This window comes from Cotesia typhae, unplaced genomic scaffold (assembly GCF_013202065.1).
Source record: "Cotesia typhae breed Kobodo isofemale line unplaced genomic scaffold, CoteBio_Ctyphae scaffold_13, whole genome shotgun sequence".
Classification (NCBI taxonomy): Eukaryota; Metazoa; Arthropoda; class Insecta; order Hymenoptera; family Braconidae; genus Cotesia; species Cotesia typhae.
The window spans coordinates 16,586,998-16,607,146 of NW_027423774.1; the positions used below are offsets into that span (position 1 = coordinate 16,586,998).

At 27.7% G+C, this 20,149-nt stretch overlaps 1 protein-coding gene across 1 annotated transcript in view; it reads left to right on the forward strand.

Moving 5' to 3' along the window:
• The first annotated feature begins 413 nt into the window (after window positions 1-413).
• Brat (tripartite motif-containing protein brain tumor) overlaps window positions 414-20,149 on the forward strand; it is a 136,830-nt gene continuing 117,094 nt past the window's right edge. Inside the window, exon 1 of the mRNA XM_074253263.1 lies at window positions 414-431. The gene's annotated coding sequence lies outside the window, so the exon portion shown is untranslated. The remainder of the gene's footprint in view (window positions 432-20,149) is intronic.

The window sequence follows — 20,149 nt, forward strand, 5'->3', positions numbered from 1 at the left end:
AGAGCACGGTGCATTGTGAAGCTTAAAAAAATATATATATCACTGGGCTACACATCATTGGACATACAATGTTATTTTAAAAATATTTTTATATTTATTTTTCATATTTTTCAGCACTTGTAATAAATATTTTTTACTGTTTGTCCCGCAGGTATGTACACAGAATCCAGAGTATGTACGTGGCAATTTGGCGGGAAAGGTCGGGAATAAATTTTCCACGGATCCCCGAGAGTGGTGAGTAGTACAAGTGCGAGAGACATCTCTCTGTATGCTGCTTTGCGTTATATGTATATGTATATAATATTATATTCTCAGACCATATGTGGATACATTCATATACATTTATACATACGCACGATTATATGTAGATGTAGATGTTAAACTCTGGCGCCTGTCTACTCCCATTGCACACTCACATTACAAAGCAACGAGTATGTTTGGATACATATAAAGTTACTAATACATGTATGTTGTAATATTATATACATAAAATTTTTTAAAACTAAACGTCTCGCTGGGGATCGCCGTTCCCGGCAAAGAAATTTAATTTCTTCAACATGCGCGTTTTAGATGATGGATAGAGTCCATGTGGGTTTTTTAAACATAACTCTTAATACAACAGTCAGCAGATTAAATTTTTTTATCAACATTTAAGCTAAATGTCCGGTATAAATAATCTAACCTTATATACTCGAAGTATATTTTTAATTTTCTTAATATGTAATTTTATTCATGTTAAAGTGAAAATAAATTTTTTTACTGAAAGATGATTTTACCTTACTCATTTTTTGAAGGAAAAGATCATTTTTCTCCTTACACAATTGTGTTTGACTTAACCAAGGGTTTTCCCGTGGAGAAAAAAAATTAAACAGAATTAGAAACGGTCGAAAAATCAAGTCATTTCTTTTTATTTCTCGAGACTACCTGTGGAAAAAATGGTCAGCAAAAGTTGAAAAAATATTCAATTTTATGCTTTTCTCAATTGATGTTAGAAAGGTTTTTAAAATCTTTTTTGACGAGTTAAAGGTTAAAAAAATTGCTTTAACCTGTTTTCAATTGAATTTTCAGAATTTATTAAGTTTCAGGCGTTTTGAAAAATAGATGAAAAATTATAAATTTTCTTTTCTTAAAATTATTTTTCTCAGAACACAATTATTCTAAAAAAAATAATAACTCACAATGTTGAAATTTTTAGATCAGTAAAAGTTCTATTTAGAGACATGATAAATTTTACAGCAGTTCTCAGGAACAGATTGAAAAAAATACCAAATAGTTTTATATTCAAATCTTGCTTATATGGAGATAGGTGAATACTTTTTTTTTGTACACTGATGACATCACTTGTTTTACAAAAAAACTTTGATTAATTTTCAATTATTATAATTTTAACTTCAAAGCAAAGCATTTTTACAACCGACTAAATTATCATTAAATACAAGTAAGTAGCATTATAATTATTCAATTGTAAATTTATACAAAATATTTATTGACTACAGATAAATTATATGAAGGTATAGGAGTTACTTTTCCATTCTCCAAAAATTTTTTGCGAATCACTGTACACTCCGGGTCATAAAATCCCTTCCCTGACACTCAAGGAGTCTCATGACGTCACGGGATCCTAAGAACGAAGCTAAGAGTTAGTAAAGGCTAACACACTCGAGAAACAATGTGCAAAAAATAGATTTTCGTCAGCCTCTGAGACATACACCCTACACGAAAAAAAATAAACTGTAAAATTTACTTGGATTCCAGTTAATTTTTACACGCTTTTTATTATTACACGCTTTTTATTAGCTTCACTTGTATGTTTGTATGTTTGTATGTTTGTATGTTTGTAACCGACTGCTTTGGGTGCGATTTTGACGCACTTTAAACGGCCAGATTTCATCCAAACTTTGTAAATTTATCGAGGACCGATGACAACACACTAATTTGATAAAATTATTCCATTTTTCAATTTGCAAAATAAGATTTTTGTTAATTTGTATAATTTTTATCTATAGTCGATAAGGCAGAAATTTTAATTTTCCAACCATTATCTTTAGACGATTTATCTAATATTAACAAAGTGCATGCTGGTAAGTTAGTTGCCAAATAATAGTGTAAAATTAAAAAAACAAGCTATTATAAATAAAACAAACTAAAAAGTAGAAAATAAATAATATTTTAAAAAAACTAATAAACACGCTTTTTATAGAAAACCGAACTAAAAAAATAGAAAATAAGTTTTAATAAATTTAAATTAAGAATAGTGTTAAAAATTTCAATAAATGTAATTAATAATAGTGTAAATAAAAAAAAATGTATTTTATTTTAAAAAAAGCGTGAGGCGCTTTTTAAGATATTCTAAAAATGATAATCACTCTACTCATATCTGTCGATAGAATATTTATATCCATTGACCCATGCATCCCACGCTTTTTTGCTCTTTAAAATGATAATTTTTAGCAACTGATTATTACTTATTACAAATAGAATATTATTTATTACAGTTTACTTTTTTCCGTGTATGGTTGAAATAAATTGTTGAATCAAGAAATAGACTACTACATATTTACTCATTTTATATTTATAAATGAAATACATAGTGGTTAACATTAATATATGTAGTCTTTATTAAAAGACGACGTTTTCGAGAAGCATCTTTACGCTTGAGAGAGTCAGTTTATACTAACTGAAAAACTAATAGGAAAAATTTACCATGAGGTTTAAGCCTCTCCTTAAAAATCATAAAATTCCAGATGTCTTACTAAAAAAATGTGTACAACTCCAAAAAAAATAAAAGAGTGTATGACCCAAGTGACCAGGGTCATAAAACAGAGGTAAGATTTACTTTTCCCTTTCGAAAATATTTTAACTAAATATCAAGTTTCCTTAAACTTAATAATTTAAGCATAGAATAAAATACTAAAATAAAATAATTTGTAAATTAAGATTAAATTTTTGTTCCGAGAAATTCAACAACAAATGATTTACTTTTCTTTGAAATGTTTTATTTTATCATACTAATGATTATTTTTAATCAAAAATATAATCTCTACTCAATTAATTAATTCAAGTAGACCATAGATCTATACTACTGATTAATCTCAACATCATAGTTTAAGAATTTTTTTACGCTGACTAGAAACATATGTTATTTTAGGTACTCAATTTCCGCTTAAAAAGTTACTAATTTTTTAGAATTATAACAAAATTACCCTTCATTTAAATTGAAGATAAAAAGCGAGCTAATGAAGACATTCAAAATCATGCAGAGCAAGCTGGAATTTAAATGAAAATGTGTTAGTATTAGCCTTGATTTTATCTACTGTGGATTTTATCTAACATATATCTTATAAAAATATTAATTAATAGAGACCCTACATGTAATGTAAGAAGTGGATTAACAAAAATAATATAAAAGTCAGAGTTAAAGTTTTAATTTGAGATTTCAAATCAGCGACCGAGATGAGTACATAGAAGACCTGAGGTATGCGCAATGATCCTTGACAAGAAGAGAATGAAGTTAAATCGCACAATCATATTTATATATATAAGAGACTAAGCCGTACATACTATAATGTCGATTCACGCAATCTTTCTTAGATAGCATCGTCCTTGCGTCCGTTTTCACCAGCAATACGTCAATGACTCTCTTGCTTTGAATCGTTCTTTATTCGGACATGGTCACTGCTGATTATCCATATTATTAAATTTATTATTGCGGGAATTATAGTGTGAAGCAGCTAAGAGTGATTTACCATCAGAAGAAGAGTTTAGAAAATTCAAAAGTGCTCATTTAATTAAAAATCCATTTCTCATTTATAGAATAACAAGAATGAAAGTGAAATCGCTCTCTATCAATATCTGAAATACTTATCATAAAATGAAATCGGCTTTGAAATTTACGCGCTAAATAAATATGCGTAGAAGCCTTGCGCATATACACCATGTGTATCTGCAAAAAAAATAAAAAAAAAAATTAAGTGCATGTGTACACGGAAAGAACAAGATGACACTGGATATCATCCCAGATTATACTCAGTGATATCTGGGGTGAAAAAAAATTTCAGATAGTAGCTAGTATAATCCAGATTATATTGGGTGATATCTGGATTATACTCATTGTAATCTGGATTATACTAGCTACTATGTAAAATTTTTTTTTTCACTCAGTATAATCTGGGATGATATCCAGTGTCATCATGTTCTTTCAAGTAAAAAATCCTAAAATTTAGTATAATTTACTTGAACTAAAAATAATTTCTTAGATCATTTTTTTTCTTGATTCATGATGATTAAACTCTTCAAAATGGTATTTTTGGATCGAGAATTTTGCTCTTGAATTAGCTTAAGTTTTTTATAAGTGTACACTGAAAAAAAATTAACTTGAATTAAGAGAAAATTCTTGAATCAAATAAAATTTACTCAAACCAAGAAAAATTTTTTAGTTCAAGAATTTTTCTACTCAAATCAAGAAAATTAAATTCTTCAAAATTATATACTTGATTCAAGAAATTTTTTTTTCTGTGTAGTGTCAGATAAGCTCAAGAAGAGTCAATAAAATTATTTTTATTTTATCCACAGATTCGGTAGAATCTGGCGCCAAGTTCCGTTCAAAAATTCCGTTGTAAACGGAGCGCCAGACTACCGACTGTGTTTACTGTAAGCATCACGTTTTTTAGAGGTTGCAAATTTATTTTTAATTCTACGGTCCTTTTTTTCCTTAAATTAGTATTATAACGGTAGTTCATACCTTATTTTCCTGATATTAATTGATTATATGCAATTATAACAATTAATCTACTTAATATTATTAAATTTAATCAGCACAAACTATAGCAACGCAAAAATTTCGATCCTGACTTTTTTTCAATGGGCAAAGTGATCTGCCACAGACTAAATAATTCGAGAATGCATAGTAATCCTTCGATAGATGGGAAACTACAGTTAAAAAAAGATATTTCGCAGCTTGGATCTACACTCGCCAGGATGCGCTGGAATTCTTTCTACATATACTGTAGCTTCAAGTAAACTCCAATCTTGAAGGGACTCACACATATATGTTCTAATGAACTACGGTGATTCGCTTACAATTACCTTCTTATTTAATTGCTTTGATTTACTTTAAACTTTTATAGAGAAAGTATTAATAAATTCAAATTGAATGTGCCTAAAGGTACGGCAAATGAACGATACGGCTCCGGATGTGTACGGAGCAATATAAATTCCCGGGAAATTCAAATTTTACTCGAAAAACTTCGCATGTATACGGAGCCGTATAATAATAATAATAGTAACGATAATACTGAAAATAATAATAATGGTAATACTAAATTAATGACAAAAATGATAGGAATAAAAATATTTATCTCTATTCTTATCATGATTGTTATTAAATCATTAATCATTGAATTATTAAATTCAAATTTACAATTTTCTTAATTATAAAAAATTTCAAAGTTACTTAATTTTCTTTTAAAATTTATCTGAAATGGAAAGCTTCTAATTGATAATTTAGTTCATCAATATAAACTATTCTTTATTTCATACTTATATTTTTTCGTGAAATAAGTTTATATTTTATTTTGAATGATAAATATTCTTCTTATCACAGAAATAAAAAATGAAAAATAAAAATTATCTTTTTATTACAAAATATAAAAATTAAAAAATTAAATTCATCTTTTCATTTTTCAATAGCAAAAGTGCTAGGGAGAAATTTTTTTATGAAAAAATGATTTATTTTTATAAATCAGAATTATTTCGATTCAGACAACGTTGAATATAACTGTTTAAATTAAATTTTTTTATTCAAAAATCTCTGCATAGAAACACTTCTTAACTAAAAATCTAATTTCCAATGTTTCATATTTTTAAACTACACTTAAAAATCAGTGTGATATTTTTAGTCGCTTTCAGATGTCACTACCTACGTTGTCATCCACAGATTCGGTAGAATCTAGCGCCAAGTTCCGTTCAAAAATTCCGTTGTAAACGGAGCGCCAGACTACCGACTGTGTTTACTGTAAGCAGAATGGTATTTCGAGGTTGCAAAATTTTATTTAATTATATGGTACTCCTTTTTCCAAAATGATATATCGTAAAAGTAAGTCATACTCTATTTTACTGATATTAATTCAGTATAATCAATTATAACATTTAATTCACTTAAAATTATTAAATTTTATCAGCACAAACTATAGTAAGCCCAGAAATTTCGATCCTGACTTTTTTTTCATGGAGAAAAGTCACCGCCACAGACTAGATAAAATAAAAATATGTAGTAATCTTACTATAGATACGCAACTACACTGAAAAAAGTTCATTCACAGCTTGCATCTACAACCACCAGAGTGCACTGGAATTATTTCTACATAAACTGTAGATTCAACGGGATAGCTCACTGAAGTTAGAACCCCAAATTTTTTTCTTTTAATTTTTGATTTTTTTTTCTATCACGTTTTCAGCTTTTCGTTTGTTCTTTATTATTCACTCTCAACATTTGATCGTTCTCCATTTATTTATTTTAAAAAGAATTTATTAATAATGTACCTTTAAGTTAGCCCCCCTGTCGCATTTTTTAATATTTTGGTAGCAATTTGGGTCATCAAGCCTCTATTTTTGATTGTTCATGTATATTTAACATTTGTTCCTACTTCACATTTTTTATTTGTTGTTTAATTAACATTTTTAATTAGCTGTATGTATGCATTCTAAATATTTGCACTGCGCATGCGTCAACTTTACGTATATAGACTTTTAGCGCGGACTTTTGAAAATTATATTGACCAGCAAATATTTAGCTTATTAAAAATGTTAATTAAACAAGAAATAAACAATTTGAAGTTGGAACAAAGGTTTTTTGTACATGAACAATCATAATCAGAGGTTATTCCCATTGGATAGTGTACCATTCTATGATTTTGTGGTCGTTGCCGATAGGTTGCATTGTTATCCAATCAAGTGGATTTCAAATAATTGTAATCTTTAGGTGAAAAGTCTTACAATTATGCGCATGGTATATTGTGTCATTTACCTACTATAATGTCATAATAACAATAACACTAATAATAAAAATTATGAGACTGAAATTAATTATATCGGTAATACCAAATTGAGGTTAAAAATATCATTATCATTATTATTACTGAATGAATTATTGTTATTATTAAATTAATGTGTATTAGAGTATTAAATCCAAACCAACAACTTTTTTAATTCAAAAAAATGTTAAAATTTTTACTGTATATAAATAAAAATGTAAAATCCCTATTAATAAGATAGTTAATCGCTTTTAACCGCGGAGTTTACGCGGATCAGTCACGTTAAGTTTTTTAATGCTACTCGCTACTATGAGAGAAACAGAATTTCAATTTTTTATTAGGATTTGATTATCAAAATTAACGAATAAACAACCTATCATATTAAAATAGCTTTGCCTGCATTAATTTATTCATTTATGAATTTTCAATTTTGCGCGGGAAAAATTTAATTTTGAAATTAAGAATGTTAAAATACTTTATAAATACAAAATTTCTAGAACAAACTATCAAACAACTTCATATGTGGATGGTTTTCAAACCTATTCTTTCTATTGAATTTCATTTATTAACTAGACTAAATACACAACAGGCTAAAGATTGTTTGAGTTTTACTTTCTTCCTTCAGGCCAGCAGTTCAAGATTTAGGCAATTCTCATTGGATAGTGTACACATTCTACGACTTTGTAGTCGTTGCCTGTAGATGGCATTGTTATTCAATCGAGCGGATTTCAAATAATTGTAATTTTTAGGCCATAGGTATTACAATTATGCGTATGATGCATTGTCCCCTTTATTAACAATAATGTCATTGTAACAATAACAATAATAATCATTATAAAAATGAAATTTATTATATCGGTAATGATAAATTGATGTTAAAAGTATCATTATCATTGTTTATCATTACCAAAATAATTATTGTTATTGTTAAATTAATGTGTAGTAGAGCATTAAATCTAGATTAACAACTTTTTTAATTCAAAAAATGTTAAACTTTAACTATATATATATAAAAAATTTAAAATCCCCATTGATAAGCTAGTTAATTGATTGAAACCGAAGAGTTTACACGGGTCAGTCACGTTAAGTTTTTTAATGCTACTAGCTACTATGAGAGAAACAGAATTTTAATTTTTTGTTAGGATTTGATTTTCAAAATTAACGAACAAATAACCTTTTATATGATAATAGCTTTACCTGCATTAATTAATTAATTTACATATTTCTAATTTTGCGCGGGAAAAGTTCAATTTTAAAATTAAGAATGTATTAAGAGGCGAGCAAAAATTACACTTAACAAAAGATATGAAATCCGAACAAAAACAGTTTCACTGTTAAAAATTGCGCCAAGTCCACGTTTATGAAACTCATCTCAATAACATCTGCACTTTGCAAAAAAATAAGACTCGTTACAATAATTTTCATTCTATACAAAAAAAAGTTAAATACAAATAAATACCAAGAAACCGTCATAATGTTGAAAAAATTGAAAAAAATTTGTTGAAAATTTAAAAATTAAGAAAAAATTTTTTTATCGTACTTGGCGCGCGTCATTGAGTACCCCAAATTTTTTCGGACGAATTTCAACCCGAGAAAAAACGATTTCGCTTGAATTTATGTAATGTAAATATGTATAATTAATTATATATATATATATATATATATATTAGGGTGGGTCAAAAAAATCGAATAATTTATTTTTGACTTTATACTCTGAAAAATAGGTTCGTAGACACCTAAAAAGAATTCTCTCCAAGTATAAGCTCTTAATTATAACGGAAAGGTCCTCCGCTTTGCGGGTTTCTATTTTTTTCGAATAATCAGATAAAAAAATTTATATCTCGCTTCCAACTGCTTGGAAAAATATTCCGTGGCATAGATTTTGTGAGAAATTGAATGCTTTACAAAAAGGTCTCTTATGACTTTTTCAAAAACTCAACCGATTAAAAGATATTCATAGTTGAAGTTTGGCTATTTTAAGGAAAATATTCGTTTTTATTATGAATTTTATAAGTCGATGAAAAAAATTATTTCGGATTGCGGAACTCATGATTTTGTAGGAAATTTACTGCTCTACAAAAATGGTCTCTTATGATTTTTTGATTAAGTGAAGCCGTTACGAGATATTCATCGTCAAACATTAACGAATATCAATATTTCCAGTTTTTGATCAATAATTCGATAAATTTTAATTTAAACTATGAGTTTCAGGAAAATTTACATAAATTTGAGTTTCGATCGATAAAGAAATGTTATAAACAATTTTTTTAATATTGTTTTCAGTCTTGAGCTTGTTTGATTGCATTAAAACAAGAAATTAGAGCATTTTTTTCGACATATAGCCAATGATTAGTTTAATTTGAAGTGAATGACATATTTCTTTGTCAAATTTAATATGAAAAGTATTGAATCAAGTGAGAAACAACCAGTATTTAACTTTTTTATAGATAAATTTTTTATTGAATTATCAATTGCAATATAATTGTCTATATTTTTAACATAACAGTACGCTATTACTATAAATAATTTCTTTTATTACAATTTGGGAATGTTTTTTGATGTTTTTTGACAACTTGCAATAAGTACTGGAATTGTTCTTCATTTTTTGTCAAGCATTGATTATATTCACTGACTAATGCAACAGCTCGCTCTGCTGAATCATTGACAACTTTTAGTTGTTGAAAGTATTCTTTATTTTCGAGATAACTCTCATTAGTAGGCCATAATTCAACATCGACATCAAGAAAGTCATACGGTAGATCGAAGATTTTGAAAAGATTTAATGACTTTTTAGACACAAAGTCACTCAGAGTTCTCTGCGCCAATGAATTCAAATCTTTTTAGCAATTACAAATCTTTTAGCTTTAGAATCTGTACCTTCACGAGTATTAACAGCTTCAACAATACTTTTTTTACTTCTAATGGAACGCCATCGTCAAACAGTGATAAAATGGCAAGTTCATCGCTCAAATACCATAAGTGCGAAATCATTTTTTCACACGTAGCTGAAGAAATCAAAGGATTGATATGTTTGTACTCCAATAAATTTTTCATAAACTGCAAGTCATGATAAGCAGCAGTTGTTGCAGAAGTTGATGAAAACCAAGCTTTTAAATACAATGTGACTATAAAAATACAGAAATGACGAAGACCATGCAATTCTTTCTGAGAGAGTTTGAATTCATCTCTGAATAGATACATTTTCAAACTATAAATGGCCTTAGCCATCCATCTAGCATGATGAACAGCACCAGGACGTTTGAAAGAAATCTTTTCTTGAGGCATTTCTCCAAGGAAAATCAATGACAATTCCAATAATTCTTTATCTAACTTATTATAACATTTCTTTATCGATCGAAACTCAAATTTATGTAAATTTTCCTGAAACTCATAGTTTAAATTAAAATTTATCGAATTATTGATCAAAAACTGGAAATATTGATATTCGTTAATGTTTGACGATGAATATCTCGTAACGGCTTCACTTAATCAAAAATCATAAGAGACCATTTTTGTAGAGCAGTAAATTTCCTACAAAATCATGAGTTCCGCAATCCGAAATAATTTTTTTCATCGACTTATAAAATTCATAATAAAAACGAATATTTTCCTTAAAATAGCCAAACTTCAACTATGAATATCTTTTAATCGGTTGAGTTTTTGAAAAAGTCATAAGAGACCTTTTTTGTAAAGCATTCAATTTCTCACAAAATCTATGCCACGGAATATTTTTCCAAGCAGTTGGAAGCGAGATATAAATTTTTTTATCTGATTATTCGAAAAAATAGAAACCCGCAAAGCGGAGGACCTTCCGTTATAATTAAGAGCTTATACTTGGAGAGAATTCTTTTTAGGTGTCTACGAACCTATTTTTCAGAGTATAAAATCAAAAATAAATTATTCGATTTTTTTGACCCACCTAATATATATATATATATATATATATATATATATATATATATATATATATATATATATATATATATATATATATATATATTATATCTTATCAGCTCTAATTATATAATATATGATTTCATACATTGTTATGTTTATAGATTCACATCAGTGAAGTATACTCAACGAATTAAAAACACTGCTTACTGGATTAATATCAGTTTCAGTGAAAAATCCGTTTCGAAAATTTTTTCAGATTTTTAGTGAAAATAACTGTCAATATGGTAGTCTGGTGAAGATATCTGAAATAACACAAAATTTTTAATTCAATTTTTTCAGTTCCGTCATTAAGCTTTCATGAAGAAACTTGATCATGCTTCGTTTAATTGTAATTAACACATTTTGATTGGCAATCACACCGCATTTTCTCAATTTAGTCGGCCATACGTTTTATTTTTTAGTCAACTCAATTTTCGCAGTGATTCCACTACAGAGTCAACGTATGCAGGCGTATTCACTTGTAAGCAAATTGCATAACCGAACAGGAGAGGGCGTTTTATTGAAATCATAAACGATGTGCGGAGAATTTAAAAATTTCAAATACGTATGCCATGTTGATTTTACCTAACTTTTGTTAAACGTATCATAAAATAATATTTCATTAATTACATTTATGCATTTTATAGGTTGATTTACTTATAAATGTTGAAACATTAAAAGGATGTTCATGTATCCTGAAAAAATTTGGGGTACTCAATGACGCGCGCCAAGTGCGATAAAAAAATTTTTTCTTAATTTTTAAATTTTCAACAAATTTTTTTCAATTTTTTCAACATTATGACGGTTTCTTGGTATTTTTTTGTATTTAACTTTTTTTTGTATAGAATGAAAATTATTGTAACGAGTCTTATTTTTTTTGCAAAGTGCAGATGTTATTGAGATGAGTTTCATGAACGTGGACTTGGCGCAATTTTTAACAGTGAAACTGTTTTTGTTCGGATTCTCTTATAAGTAAATATTATCAGAAAAATCAATAGAATTCATTTTTAGTTTGTTTATTATCAACCATTTTAGTATCCAAAAATTAAAATACTTTGTTCAAAATTGTAAAATCACTACTTGGATTAATAGAATTATTATTATTATTATTATTATTATTATTATTATTATTTTTATTTTTGTTGATATGTATAATGCTCTCCTAGCACGAGAGTTTTAGTGATCGTATTTAAACACGAGCGAGCCGATTTCAATGTCTATTTTATGACTGTGACACCAATGACCTTGCCACGGGCCTTTCGTTTCTCTTTAATTTCGTGTCAAATATCACTAATAGTTTATTATGCTTTACTAAATCCATTATTTGTTAAATATAACATAATATATTAATCATATTTATTTTTTTTCTCCATTTTTTCCAAGTAAAGCATTCCAAATTCAGACTATTCAACTTATAGGGGTGGAAAGGAAACTAAAGAGGGCGGAAAAAATAAGCCCCTTTCTTTCTCCGATTAAATAAAATTTCAGGGTAAAGGTTACATATTGGGGAATCTCATCCCAAAAACGTAATATTTCCCAATACAAGAGTTTTCGTGGATGTGTTTGTTCAAGATAAAATAAATTTATCAAGGTTATGTCTCCTCTTTCGTATTAAATTCACTATATTATTTTATATAAATATAAATTATAGGAGTCCTGATTTTTAATAATGAAATTTTTTTTTGATTCATAGTGAAGTATGAAAATATATTAAATAACTCTAAACATAAATTTAACACCGCTTAAATTGATTTTCAACGAGTATCTGGAATAAAATTTTGAGTTTAATTTTATATCTTATACTACACGGAAAAAAGAAAAATGGAAAAATTACATTATACAATGTAAACATGGCACGTCGTAAAGAATACTCGAAAAATTACAGTTTCAGATTGTCATTATTACAGAGTTTATAAGAATCACATTGTAGAATGTAATATTTACATTTTCATGTAATAATTACAACTTGAAACTATAATTTTTCCAGTTTTCTTTCCGACGTGCCACGTTTACATTATATAATGTAATTTTTCCATTTTTCCTTTTTCCGTGTAATTTTTAGTTATTAAGTTTTTAATCTTTGTGTTGCTGTAACTAATTTACTATACTCCCAATTTAGATAAAAGTACAGAAAATTTTTAATCTACAATAATCGGAAAACTTTTGGTTTGGATGAGTTTTGAATCATAATGTATACAGACATAATTTTTATAAATAAATTAAAATAAACTTTCAATACAAAAAACAGCAAATTATAATTTCTAGTTATTTTTTTCTTAATGCATATTTACATGTATTAAAAAAAATTAATCAAAAATTGATATTATTATAATAATATTTAGGCTCTGTTTGTGTTGGCAATTTTAAAAAATTCCGTTTTTAATTTTTGAAAAGGCAAGTATCGTTTTAACAAAAATTTCTTGTATTTTAAAATCCAAGAATATTATTCCGTGTAAATATTTTGCATAAATAAGACTGATATTCATTACAAGTGCATGTTGAAAAAAAATATTCTTCATTGATAAATTTTGAATTCACTAATTTTTGTATCATAATATAACTATTCTTTAATTTTATCACAATGTTGTACGAAATATTATGTTGATTATGTCTATATGTATAAATTCAATTAAAAAAAGATTTTATAATGTATGTTGGTGCACACACTGAAAAAAAAAATTCTTGACTGAAGTGTAAATTTTCTTGGCTCAAAAAAATATTAAGGAAGATTAAAAATTGCTTGAATGCAGTCAAAGTATTTTGAGCTAAGAAAATTTTCTTGAGAAAAGAAAATTTCTTCTTGCTCCAAAATAACTTTTGATTTTCGTAAAATTTTCTTGGCGCAAGAAGTTTGTTTTTTTGTGTGCAAATTCAATTGTTAACAAATCGAATCTCGTATTAAAATTGTTAATGTAAATAAATTATTAAATTTAATTGTACAGCAGTTGCTGAAGACCCTGGTAGTATATAGCGACTTATAAATAAATAAAATGATTTTTAATTTTACAATTTTATGATAAAAAACGATTAAATTTACTGTCAATAGATGGTAATGAATTTTGTCATTAATTATTTTGACTGAAACATTTTTTTTTATTATATTTCGTATATTTTTCTTCAATAGTGGAAAACATAATCTCTAACACGGTACACGAAAAAAAATTGTAAGAAAAATTACAATTGTCACTTCGTAATTCATGACCAGACTTTTAATACGGTTACTTGAATAATTTTACATTTAAAAATTTACGATGTTACATGTCTGGGTCATGAATTTTTTTTTTTTCGTACAATTTAATTTTTGACTCTAGTAAAAAATTAAAATTTAGCCGTAACACAAAAAAAGCACTTTCAAGCTTTTTTTTTGTTGTCTATTAAGAAAACAAGTTCTGCTAGTTAATTTTAAAGCAACTAAATTAATATCTTAGTATGTAGTTAAACGTAAAATGTAAAGAAATAAGTCACTAATACTAAAATAAGGCATAAAAAAAATAAATACTTCAGTTTAATATAGCTATAAATTTTTTGCTCTTAAAAAACTGAAACTGAAGTGAGTCGCTTTTTTGAACTCGCATCTCGATCTTATTCACTGATGCACTCACGTTCAAATCAAATCTATATCTGTCCACTTCCGGTTTATAAGATAGACATGATCGTGTATACAGATGGACGTGTAGTAGATATGTAAGTATAGAAAATTTTCTCGAGATTTTCCGTCGACGTTAGAAAATGGATTTCCTCACTCCAACGATATCCGGATGTTGAAATAGTCCCGTAGGATGAGTAAAGTGTACACGAGTACGAGGACGTGGCTGTTATTACGTTCGCTTGTATCCCCCTTGACTCTGTCGCGCGTTTGACAAGTAATGAGATTTTATGACAAAAGAAATGAGAGAGGAAAAAAAATAATAAAAGACAAGATTAAATAACAAAAAACGGAGGCGCACAGATAAGGATCTGTAATGAGATGGAATTAAAATTCCATAAAGTTGACGGATAATTAAATTTTTTAGTACAACCGAGCTCACGGATTTCATTTAGTCAACTTCCATACTACTGTAAATACATCAAAGCGCTTGTAATATTAAAGATATTTAAATTTAAAACAAATCACTAAAATCTCCAAGCGCACGACTTATTCAATATTTAATAAAAAATATATTGTCTCGCTGATTTACTTTCCACAATTTATTAAAGAACGTCAATAAATTAAAGTAGATTTAATACTTTTAGGACTTTATGACAATATAAATTACCAAAAAATTTTACGTTCTTTTTATTTCAAATAGTTCGTGATATTTTTTTCATTAACTAATAAGTACACGCTACCAACATGATAATGCGCAGGTACACAGTCAAAAATTTTGTGTAAAATCGACAAAATTTTTTTGTTAAATACAGTCGACAGAACATTTATGTAAAAATTTTTAACACAGACCGTATTCAACATCAATGTATAATATTTTTTACTGTGTAAGAAGAAAAATTTTGCCATTTTTAATATGATTCATCTTATTGACAAGTGAAATTTAGTAAAAAATAATTTTCCTCCGAGTTTTTTTGTTAGCGAAATTTCAACTTACACAAACAAGAAAGAATTATTTTTCAACTACACGTGTAATAAAAATTGTCGTTTGTTTAAGATCTTAAACGTGATACAAACCAAGTCTATGTTAAAACTTTTTTAACCGGACCGGTAGATTCCAAGAAATCTCAAAAAAACTGCAAAAATAAGCTTTTTTCAAACTAGTTTTTTTGGAATAACTTTTAAACGGCTTTACCGATCGATTCCAAAAACTAATCAGCTCTCAGCCTTCGAAAACGACGTCGACCACCGCCAACCGCGTCAAAATCGGTTCATTCGTTCGTGAGATATGGCAATAAATTTTTGAACTCGAAAAGCTCAAAAACATCGCAAAAGCGGCAAAATTGCAAGCGCGTAATAACTTAACTTAGCGGGATGTTGCATGGATGGTCTTTAGGGTCAACCGCCCAGGTGGAAAAATATTATAATGTCATTATAATGATTTGGCCATTATAATGTCATTATAATGACATTATAATGCGTGTCAAAAATATTTATTTTTCCGAAACTTCCCATCAAAAATGTCAAAAATACCAAAAACTCTGTGTTAAGATAATTAGGTTTGAGTTCTTTTTCTTGTTTTTCAATAAACAGTTATTATAAAAATTCAAGACGATATAACAATTATTAATTAATAAATTAATTTAGCTCAAATTTCAGCGTTTCAAGGTCAAGAAAAAAAATTTTGGCGCAGTGTTCCCGAATTGTTGTACAATTTTTTTGTGAAATTTGAGTAAACCTCCTTTGATTTAATCGTTTAAGTAAAGCTTATGGAAAAAACGTCTTAGTGCTGAGTTCCTGATCCTTCAGAAAATTTTATTTTAAAGTTATCAATTGACCTCTCTCGCTATGACTGGTTCCAGCTCAAACTTAATTATCTTAAAGCAGAGTTTTTGGTATTTTTTAGATTTTTTATGGGAAATTTTGGAAAAATAAAAATTTTTTTGACACACATTATAATGACGTTATAACGTCATTGTAATGACATTATAATGCGCAAATCATTATAATGACATTATAATATTTTTCCACCTGGGCGTTTTCCAAATTTTTTTTTAAATATTTTAAGATTTTTTTAAGACGATTTTTAGTTTATTTTAAGACTATTTTAAGACTCTCTATAATAATTTTTCGGAGCTGTCGCTGTGATATCGTCTTATATTTATAACAAATTCGAGAACCAAATTTCAAAAATCTGCTCTCGGAATTTTTTTTTTGGCGTCTTAAAATAATCTTGGTTTGTGTCACGTTTAAGATCTTAAACAAACGACAATTTTAAGACGGATTTTTTTACACGGGTATTTTGGGTTTTTTTAATTTTTTTTTACGCTTTTATTGCCTGAAATCTTTTTTTAAAAATGAAAAAATTAATTTCTGTTAAATTGCCATTATAATAGTATGCAAATCGTTCTAGTTCAATTAATTAACAATAGTAATAAAAATCGTTGTTAAAAAAAAAAGAATAAAATTTTATGACAATGATAATAGAGCGTCCTCTAATGACTTGCAATATGAATGATGCATCGAGTAAAAAAACATTGAAAATAAATAAATGTAAATACATAAAAAACAAGATAAAATGTAAATGAAATTTAAACTAAAGAATAATTAAATAAAATATTGATTTATAGGTTTGTTTTAATTATTATTTCCTTTTACGGAAATTGATAAAAACGATAAATATATTATTGATGAATATAATTTTTTTCTTGACCGTCGTTTTTTACATTAAGCGAAGCATTGACACCGAAATTATAATTCCTGGTTGTTGGGCTGCCGCACCTACTTTGCCAAAAAGAGAAAGAAACAAATTTATAATTCACAAATACAAATGCGAATACAAATATGTGATATGTTATTGATTTAATATATCTCTGTTTCGGTGTATGCTTATATGTATTAAGAAAAAACAATCGGATGCATCAGGGACCGTGAAATTTACGCCCGACAACGTCCGCGGATGAAATGAATACGTTATCGCAGCGTGTGGTATACAGCATCCAAATGCATATACACAATTTCTCCAATATATAATTTCAACAAAGTACTCCACGACAGCCCAATCGGGGTCAAGTATTGAGTGTTATTTGGTTCTCGTTGCCGTACTGTATACACCAGTTTTGCTGGTTGTTGGTTTCTGATTGTTGTTATGTCGTTTCACAGCAGTACCAAAAAAGTTAAATAAACCGTCGCGGGTAAGCAGACTCCTCTTCTCTCCTCCTAGCGTCGCTTTATAGAAAACACGCCCATGTATTTGCTCAAGTTATCCGAGATTTATAACGATATTTACTTCTGATCGGAAGTTGTATCACTGGGAAAATAAGAATTTTATTTTTTGCTTGTATTTAAATGTTTTTTTACTTCGTTCGTTGAATTTTTTTTTTTCAATTTGTGAAAATTCGTCAATAATAGTTGAGTTATTTTCACAGCTGTGGATTAATGTCGACAGAATTTTTATCTTAATATTAATTGAGTTCTAATGATAATATTTTTTGAATAGAGAAATAATAACTATAAATTTTACTAGTAAGTAAGGGTTCTCCAAAAATTTTTTGAATTCCTCTTAATTTTCTCTTGTACGTATTTATTAGTAGATTTTATAGAAATATAAAGATTTCATTTGTCCTCATGAAAGAACTTTTGAATAATTTTATAATTTCCGACTCAGTTCGTCGAGCTGGTTCAAAATATTCATTAGATTTAAAAGTGTATATAGTACGATCTTAAGGCAAAAAAGAAGTATAAAAAAAATTTTGTTGCTGCAATCAATTAGAAATTTGAAAAAAGTTGAAAATATTGCATTTAATTATTGCAATGTATCATTAATTTTTAAATTAATACATTAGCCATAAAATATAATGGAGTAATGGTAATTTTCACCATAAACAAACACAAAATTAAATTTTTTCAAAAACCTTGTGAATAGGCCTTATTTTATTACGGTAGGGTAATAAGGCCTGCGGGTTATACATACTGAAAATAGTTATACTATGCTTGATAAAATTGGTATTAGAGATCAATTATCATTTAAATTGAGCAGCAATACTTTTTAAGATGTTGATAAAAATTGAAACAATGATTTTAAATTATTAAATATAAAAAATATAAAATTATAAAAAATGTTTACCATTTAGTCAAATCATTTTTTAGGAATTCTTCTGCGCTACTTTATCCTATGACGGATGATGAAATATAGAAGACAGGGAACGTTATATCGGGACTCTATAAACTTGTGGCGACATTTCTATACTAGACGCTTCTACTAGAGAAGTCTTTAGTGGAAGCGGTTATTTTAAATAGCATTTCTATTATTTAGGCCTTATTACCCGCGAGTACCTTATGTGTGTTGGGGTATGTTAAAAATAAAACCAAATTGTTTTTTTCGTATTGATGGTGTCCAAAAATCAAATTTTTGCAACATAGTTATGCATTGGCCGATTCTTGAATTCAAGATCGAAGATCTGCTTAATCTGTCGGAAAGCTTATAAATTCTACTATTAAAATTTAAAATTTTCGAAAGTTGCAAACTGTCACATTTCTGTAGGTTCTTCGTGAAATAAGTTGGAAACGCTATGACATCGAATTTCTGTAAAATGCATCTAAAAGCTCATTAAATATGTAAGTTTCGTCTATCATCGTGTATTCACCGACTTCAATTTCTCGAATGTGGGGCATTTCAAAGTCAAAGTAATAGAGACTCCACCGACTTATCATTCTATCTATTAGATCAAATTTGACTTTTGCATTAGCTTTACAAATTTTGCGAGTTTTTGGTAGTTCTGAGAGATCTACAAGAAAAAAATATTTCATTCCCCTATATTATTAAGAGAATAAAAAAAAATTTCGTGTCCAGGACAGTCATATGATAAAATCGGTTTTTTCAGTGAAATTTAATGTCATTACATAAATTTTGATTTGAATTTCTGCCTCTTCAAAATTTCATATCATTCTCACCGATAGTAAATTGATTATGATAAATATTAAGGCTGCATTCGAAAATGCTCTATCTCTAGATACACAATTAAGAAATGACTTTGTATCTTGGGAACTATTGACATTTTTAAAGATATAAGCTCACCCCAATATTACACTCATCGAGACCTTTCATTTGAGTACTCACATCAATTTTTCATCTATTCCATATGTTTAAATATATGAAAAATATATCAAAATTCATGTGGGTACTCAAATGAAAACTCTTGATGAGTGCGACATCGAGATGGGCTTATATCTTTAAAAATTTCAATGTTTGAGAAAGTACAGTGCAATTTAACAAAGGTCATTATTTATTCAGGGAAAATTTTATTTATTTATAGTTCACAAGTCACGGCAGTCACATAGTGACTGCAAGTTTGCTAGTTATTATTTTGAAAATATGCATCAACCAAACACTCGAAAAAATTTTTTTATACATAATTATATATAGAAAATTTTTCTCGGACAACTATTGAATATCTCTCAAATGATGCTCACTTTCCGGCAAATTAAATAAATATGTAAAATACTTAACGAAATTCCATTAATGTTTCTGGTAACGTGCTGTTTAGTGGTAATGCATTCCACAGTTTGCACCCCACAATAATTAACGAATTGCAAT